Below are 8,903 nucleotides of genomic sequence, written 5' to 3' on the forward strand. Positions count from 1 at the left end.
CTCCAACGCCAGCGTTAGCATGGCTAATAATAGCAGAAGCTCTGTTGTACAACCATATGAGACCCAGACGCAGAGTTGTGGTCTCAGCTTCTTGTTCAGAGTCTCTCCCTCCTCTGCTCTGCGCTCACTCTGCATGCTGTTACCAGAGCAGGGAGCAGCAGCGGTCAAAATACCTCAGAAACTCGAACAAATAGGCTTTAACAAGGCTTTAACAAGATAAACAATAGAGGTACATGAGAAAACGTGTTCATAACGAATGAAAATAAATAAATAATTAAATTGTGTCCATGCCGGTCTCAAACCCTGGTCTCCCACTCTCTGGTCCAACACTCTACCCATTGCCCTATTGGAGGCTTGTTGTGAAATGAGCTGCGCAACAACAACAACAACAACAACAACAACCGTGACGGCTTTTTATACTGAGGAGGTGGAGCCTCACCCGGGGGTTGCTATAAGGGGCTGAACGCAGGTTCTGGTGGGTTGTCGTACGGCTTGTGACATCACAAAATAACGGAAGTATAAAACTTACCGTTAATATAAATTAAAAATACATTTACTTACAGTAAATATGCCCCTGGGTGCATTTTTTTGGTCATAAGACTGTTTTTTAAGAAGTACATACCCAAAGTTGAGTAAAAAAAACTTTAAAAAGTGAATTTTGTATAATAGGTCCCCTTTAAATAAAAGCTGAGCACAGCAGTATAAATATATTGAAATAATCTGATTAATAGAGACACTGTTGCTCTGCCACAGTCTTTGTCTAATAAAGTGCACTCTCACTTTTTATTTAAGTATCTCCAAAGCCCACTAAAACAAGAAATACTGATTAGATTACATTGCACAGCCTTTTCCTAGAGGTCAGTAAGTAAACTTTCACGTAATGCATCGGTTCTTCATAATGGGGACTCTGATAAGATGACACAAACCAACTAAATCCTTGTCTTGGTGAAATTTAGCAAACTGCTTCTGTTGCTGATCATTAACTCAGACAATCTCCTGTCCAGAGCTGCTTAATGTAAGTCTGACTGGACGGTCACAATCCTGCTGGACTCAGAAGGACTTTACCATAAGGAAGGCTCAAAGGGAACAGGCCGGGGAGGGGGGCCGTGTCAGAGGAAGGTCAAAGCTGGCAGGATATAGGACACGCGTTGGAAAACAAAAGGATCAAGACCAGAAACAGTCCGGGTGTGTTACGATAACACTCAATTTAAAAAGGATACAGTTGTGCAAATGTGTTTTACTACAAGAAATTAAACTGTTTCAGGATGTTGAACTGAACACATCCATCAATGGGATGAAATGGTTGATTTGATTACATAATACTCCAATACATGGAATACCCTGAAGCAGCTTTAAGATTTGTTTTGTTTTGTTTTTTCTGCCAAAGCCTTCTGAAAGATAATCTGATAAGTGCTACAAACAGTTACAAATCCTACAAGGCTGAATCACAAAAGGGAAAATCATCTTGTGGTCACAGTGGGACAACCCATCTCAAAGCCTTGCTGGTGGGCAGAAAGACAACATGCATTCTTTGTTTTCTATGGTTCCCAAAGTTGGGGTCGGGTTCCAAAGTGGGGTCCTGAAACATCAAGGTGGGGTCCTGAAAAGATTTTCTAAATTAATTACATTTTTGCCTTAGTTGCCTAAAATGTATAAATGTAGAATAATAAGTATAATTACTATGCCCATGTTTAGTTGACCTGATACAAATGTTTATCATCCAAAAAAATAGTTGTGGGCATCTTTGCTACTGTTATTTTGTGGGTCAGAAGCTGAAACGTTTGGGAACCACTGCACTTCAGAAAACTATTTAAAGGGTAATAAAATGATTGGTGATGTAATATTTTCCGTAAGTATTTATATTTGTGTAGCCTTTGTTTTTAGGGTTATTAACAAAGTTTGTGTACTCAGACCAGTAATATTTGGGGTCACAAGTTTTAGCCATGAATATTTTGTGGGTCAGAAGATTAATCCTCGCTTCTTCTTCACAAATTTAAACAAAAAGGCTGGATGTGTAAATAAAAGGGGGGAAAGGGGGAGTAGAATTTCCTGACACCATATTTAGTATTGAGTACAAACAACCCAGAAAAATGAAAATAAATAAATAAATAAATAAATAAATAAATAAATAAATAAATAAAGTCACCTGTGGTCATCTAGTAACTTGTACTTCTTCAGATACACTCTGGTAAATAAACTCAGAGACTGGATCAGAAACTCTAAAGCAGGGGGGTCAAACTCATTTTCACCGAGGGCCACATGAGAGTTATGGTGGCCCTCGAAGGGCCGGCTGAACTTTCATGTTTCATGTTTAACTCACGTTTCAGTAAGTTTTACTCACTGATGAGTTTCTAGTGAGTATGCATTATGTCAGATTTTGTTTATGGTTGATGCTGACTTTAAAGCAGCTTATTTTCAGACAGCTCAGTTACTTCCTCACTCTGCTGTTGTCTTTAGTCTCTCTTCTCTTCATGTTTATTGTTATTATTTCTATCATGTTTTTTCTTTGTCTCTTCCAGAAGAAGGTGCACCTGGACCAGTCCTGGACCAGTTCTTCTGTGTTTGTCTGTCTCTCTTTCCTGTCCTCCAACCAGCCGGTCGAGGCAGATGGTCTCCTGTCCTGAGCCTGGTTCTGCTGGAGGTTTCTTCCTGATTAGCAGGGAGTTTTTCCTCTCCACCGTTTGCTCAGGATGGGAGACTGTGATTAGGGCTGCCACAAACGATTATTTTTATAATCGATTAATCACCGATTATTTTTTTTGATTAGTCGACTAATCGGATCATACATTAATTGAATATAAAGCATATTTAAAATAAATAATATATGTATCGTACCAGAGTGCAGCTGCTATTATATAACCATGGTTAGATTTTAGCTATATGCTAACTAAAAATAATTGCTGTGGAAGGTAAGTTCTGCTCTGCAGATATTACACAGGTTTCTCTTTCATTTTCTTAAAATGATCCCACACTTTGAGCTCTGTTGTCAGGTAGCCATGATACCAGAGCCTGTCTGTATAATGTCTTGTGACGTCCACGGCCTACCCCAGTTACCACTACTGTGCATGTGTGTCAAGGACAGAAAGGCAGATGTGGCAGTGGAAGGTGTCAAAGCAGTTTGGAGAGAAAAACAAAGTAAAGAACAAAAAAAAAGAGAAAACGATTAGATTATTAAATTAGTCATCGATTATTTTAATAATCGATTAGTCGTCGATTAATCGTGGCAGCCCTAACTGTGATGAAGTGATTCAACACAATCTTTTTATGTACAGCGCCCTGAGACAACGTATGTTGTGACTTGACGCTATATAAATAAACTGAATTGAATTGAATTAAAGCCAACAGCTCAGGGGCAGGACAAATCTTATTATCTTTCACCTTTTTAATTTATTTTGTTGCATTTAATTATAAATTTAAAATTTACTATTGATGTAAGAAACAATTTTCATGTTAAGTAATTTTTTTTGAGGAGGGCTCTGGCGGTGGAGTGTTGCGGACCTTGACTTTGACACGTGCTCTAAAGTGTTACTGTGATGAATGTTTGACCAGAGTGTTGGGTCATCCTTCCACACTTCTCAGCTTGTATGAGTCAGGTGGTTGTGGAGGAAATATAGTCTCACCTGAATCAGGCTTTTGTAGACATTAAATTTATAACAAAATTTTTATCCTTTTCTTTTAACTTCAAATTCATCAGCAAACATTTGTCTGCAAAAGTGTTGCACTGGTGTAACACCATCAAATAAGCGTAATTTGATTGGCTAAAAGCTGCTTGACTCGATCTAGAACCGATTGTTTTGACTTGGGTCAACACATTTGCAGGACAATGTTTGCAGTTAATTTTTCACGTGCATAACGGCAAATGATAAAAATTCAGTGTTATAAATTCAGTGTTTAAAAAGGTCTAATTCTGATAAGACTAGTTTTCTGCCATAGGTGACACCCCACAGCTCCTTTAACTCGAGGCTAGGTTTTTAGCATAATTGGTAAAATCTATATTGGCTAAAAAAACACGCAGCTCTTTTTTTTAGCTTCTCATCCATTGTTGACTGCTTTCTGACCACAAACATGCTGCACATTCACAAAAATGATCATTTCTGTTTACAAATGTAATCATCCATTAGTGCTGGGCGGTATACCGGTTTGTACCGAATATCGTTTTTATTTATTTTTATGATATGAATTTTCTGAATACCGACATCCCAGTTTAAATAGTCTGAACAAGCGCAGAACGTTTCGTCGCAGCCGCTGTATCCTGGGGGACACTTTTCCTCGCTGCACCACTATATGCGTTAGCATGCTAATGTTACTGATGTAGCGGCAGGTGGCGATTCCGCTTCTTATATTGACTGACGTTAAAAAACATCTCATTTTCACCATCTCTGAATGTAATAAACACCTCTTCGGTGATGTGCACAGTTAAATATAACACGCGATGTTAATATGGAGACGTGGAGACGCATGGAGACTTTAGTGTGCTTCTATTGTGAAAAGCCCGGGGGGGGGGGGTTTGTAGTGAAATTGATTGACTGATGTGCAAAGTGAGTCGTACTGTTAATCTTTATTAAATAACATAAAACAATAAACCCGATAATAATCTTTTCTTAACCCTCCTCCTTCACGACCGGACCAAAATGCATGACTACTGTCTCCAACCAGGAGGAGAAAAGACGTTTAGAGGCAGGAAACAGCGACACAGACAGAGGTACAGTAAAAGAAAAAAGTTAATAAGCAGTGCTTGTACATTTTATTACCAGCTGACCTGTGATGAAAAGAAAAATGCCGTGATATTCCGTGAAACCGGTGTAAATGGTGAAAATACCGTGATATGAAATTTTGGTCATACCGCCCAGCTCTATCATCCATATTCCCAGTTTTATCTTCACTCCCATTTATTGGCTCTTAATTTGAAGTCACAAGATGTTTTTTATTTTGAGTATTCCAGTGAATCACGTTTGGACCCTCTGTCAATCTTCCTTAGCAAGAATAAAAACAGTTAGTTGTGACAGTTAATAAAGCCTGACAGAGATACCAAACATGCATTTCATTAAAATACACCAAAGAAACATATGCGATGCTAGTTTCACTGTTTTATGCTTGCTGGATGATACTAGTGATAAACAAAAGACTCCATCCATCCATTCTCTATACCCGCTTTTCACATGATTTGGTCATGTGAAAATGGGGTTTGAAGAAATTTATAGTTATTATAGATTAGTACTGATGTTAGAAACAACACTAGAGTATTAGGGTTTCCTTTTTATAATACTTTTATAATGTTTGATCTATTACTAATCTATTATGTGTTAATTGAAATAGAGTAGCTACATGTCTGAATCATAAACAACACATAAGTGACCCGTTTTAATAACATTAGGTTGAGGTTGTTGTGATTCAGCCGTAGGTCAGTAGGGGGCGAACTCAGGCATTGAAGAATCGTGTATAAAAACATGTACTTCCTGACTGTGAGTCCGTGTGGTTTTGCTTGTCAGCCCGTGACAATAAAACTCACTGAGATCCAGAATTCTGGTGTTGTATGACTTTGATCCGTTCACAAATAATTTTATTTAACAATTGTGTTTTCATCTTGTCTTTAGTAGATACTGAACACGTATTTTCTTACAAGCTTATTCTTTTCAGGGTCACGGGGGTCACTGGTGCCCATATCCAGCAGTCACAGTGCGAGGGGCGGGGTACACCCTGGACAGGTCTCAAGTCCATCACAGGAAAAAAATTGTACAAAAATGAAACAAAATACTGTACTCGGCAAAACTGAGAGCAAAATATTCCTAAATACTTACATTTGTGGATTTTTTGCTGTGTTCTTCAATTAAAAGTTGAGTTTTTAATCAGGTGTTTGGCTAACCTATCCACCTTTTTTTCAAGCAGGTGATAAACGATTGGCAGATGAATTTAATTTTTGTTCGCATGCAAACAAAACTTTTTCCTATCAGAATCTCGACTTGTTTTAAGCCACTTTCTATGAGTCTTACTAAATATGTTTGTGCAACTACGCTGTTGTTGCTGAACTCGTTCAGTAATCTCCACAGGCCCACAACTGGGACACATGACAGCTCTGCAGACGTTCAGTTGGGAGGAGAACCTGAAAGTCCTGTTTGAGGAGCCGGGGTTAGACAGCCCTTCTAGGCACCCTGTTCTTGTCTCCGTCTCTCCAGGCTGTGAATGCAACATGGAGGTGGGGAGGCTAAATACACGTCTCAAGTTCCACCGGACAAAACCGTCGAGAGCAGAGTGGCTAAACGACACAGTGAGAAGAAAAACAGAACAACTAGTAGGAAAAAATGCAACTGTACAAAACGAGAGGAACGTTTAGAAATTAATTTTGTTTTGTCTTTTGTGAACGACAATTTATAAACCAATCGATGACACAACAAAGACTCAGACCTAAGAACAAAACTTGATCATCAATAGTTAAGAAGACTGAATTAGAAAAACCAACAGGTTTTAACCCCATGTCCTGTCACTTCTTCAGTTTTCTGTGACTTCAGATGGTGGGCTACAGCTAGCCAAATATTGAGGGTTAGTGTTAGACATTTGATGGTTTAAGATTTACCATCAGGATATATTAATGCTGCACTACAAATAAAAATGAATGATGTAGGAATAGACAAACACGTTAGAATTTGTAAGCTTGAATTTTAGCAATATTGTGTTTTGGAAATGTGGAAAAAGTACACCAACCTTTACAGAGGTCGACATACTGTAACCATTGTTTAGGACAGGGCTATTCAACTGAACTGCTCCGGGGGCCACAGTTACTGCAGGTCAACAGATGAGGGGCCAACATCCAGAAATTAAAGGCATTATGTAAATAAACCAATTATTACAAAGATCTGTTACCTTTGAAATAATTTATTTTGTTGCATTTAATCATGAAAACAACATACAGAACCCTGTAAAAGTAGTGATAATTACACATTATCAAAAACAAAAAGAACACATTATGCCTCCTGTTTGACACAAATAATATTTTGACATCTCTGACTTGCCAAATTTTTAAAACAATTTTATTTTTAATTTCATAGTTCTATCTTCAACTGCTTGTAGTTTTAACTGTCTTGAGTGTTTATAGAAATGGTTTTTACCAGCTTGTAGCTAAGATTCTGACGTTTCTGTAGACACCAAACATGTCCATGTTTAACTAAAAGAACTCAGAGTAATTAAAGTAGAAAACAGGGGGTTTGGGCTGAAGAGATGAATGAACCAATTGGCGGGCCGAACTTTGGCCACTTGCGGGCCGGATGTGGCCCACGGGCCGCCAGTTGAATAGCCCTGGTTTAGGACTTTAGGTTGTCCGAGACAACCTATTTTTGTTTCGGACAACCAGATCCCGCCTCCCAGTTGTCCGGTGGACAACCAAGAAAAAAAGACCTAGATTAAAGTTTGTCGTGTTCGTCACTGTAAAAACAACCAGGAGGAAAACAACGTGTTAAAGCCGTCTAGAGATTAAACTGACGGTTCTTTCACCCAATAAAAGAGACGTGTCTGCGTTTGACTTTGATCTTCTTATAAAATCACAGAGTTCTCTGAATCGGCTTCAGGTGTTTGTAATTAATTATAAATATCTGCTAAATTTAACCAGGTCTTTCAATGCCTTTAAATTACACAATGTTTTTAGTGGAGAAACTTGTCAGTTTGGTTAAAAAAAAAACAGTAATTTTTTTTCTGTGCAGAGAACTTCCTGTGCTAAAATGTTTTAAAATAAATGTAACAAAGCTCCTCAGTTGAAAACACTAAAATGACAACCTCTCCTTCCTCTGAAAGTCTTCAGTTCTAAGAACACTAAACTGTAACTTTAATACGGTCGTGTAGACAGCTTACTCCTAATTAAATTAAAATGTTTGTCCTGTAAGTATTGATTTTTGCTCTCTAGTTCAAAGAGGAGGATGAGGACGAGTTTTACTCAAGCAGCTCCTGAAACTGTCAACCTGCTGACTGAGAACATTTGTATATAGTAAACTTGTATACAGAACAATATACTTTATTAAAATACATTTTTATTGAGATATATTGGACAAACAAAATGTTTTGTGGACAACCAGATTTTGTCAAAAAAAATCCTTATATCTGCCCCTGCTTCAGGCACAACTGGAATCGAAACACACAGGTATTACTTCACAGAAGCAACTGAACAGTACGCAAAAACAGGTTTTGCATTTACAATTTTATACATTTTAAACACTAACCATAACAAAGTCCACTGTGTTAAAAATACTCAGTAATCAGCTGCTAGATCAAAATACAGTATTTGGAAATAATGTTTGATCTGTTTCACAAATTGCACTAGTAGCAGCTATACACTCAGTCAAGTAATTATTTTTCTTTTAACTAAAGAACCTTCCTTTTCTGTGACAAAGATAAAAGAAGCTGTCACTGTGACTGATGATGCAGCTATAAATGGAGTTTAACAATGCTTACTGGAAAGATAAGTCAGCTCTAAGCGAGGATCTTTGAACCCAAAGGTACACGTCACTGCAGTGTGGAGACTGACTGCAGGAGTGGGTAAACACCGTGGGGCCTGTGGAAAAGCCTGATTTACAGACGACTGGCTGCTTGCTCTGTTCACTGGAAACTGGACTGCAAAGGCAAGCAGCAGAGTCTGAGGTTTTTGGGAAAAGGTCGGCAAAGAACCTCTGAAAAACAGACAAGTTTTTAAAAGGGATCCCCAATTAGTACTTTATTTGATAAACATTTGTTTCAACTGTAAAATAAAGACTGTAAAAATACTGTAGGATGTTTAGTTTTGTAAAATTTTAAAAATATATATTTGAACATGGAGCCATTTTATTTACACACAAAAGCATTCTGGGTAAAGGATGACGTGGATAGGTCCTCGGTGCGAGGCTGCTAGCGAGCTATATCCACCCTGAAGGTTAATGTTGGAC

At 38.0% G+C, this 8,903-nt stretch overlaps 1 protein-coding gene across 2 annotated transcripts in view; it reads right to left on the reverse strand.

The window, feature by feature from the left end:
* Positions 1-8,903, reverse strand: part of pparab (peroxisome proliferator-activated receptor alpha b) — a 64,922-nt gene that overhangs the window by 51,508 nt on the left and 4,511 nt on the right. The gene's annotated exons all lie outside the window — the stretch shown is intronic.

Source organism: Austrofundulus limnaeus, unplaced genomic scaffold (assembly GCF_001266775.1).
Source record: "Austrofundulus limnaeus strain Quisiro unplaced genomic scaffold, Austrofundulus_limnaeus-1.0 Scaffold363, whole genome shotgun sequence".
Classification (NCBI taxonomy): domain Eukaryota; kingdom Metazoa; phylum Chordata; class Actinopteri; order Cyprinodontiformes; family Rivulidae; genus Austrofundulus; species Austrofundulus limnaeus.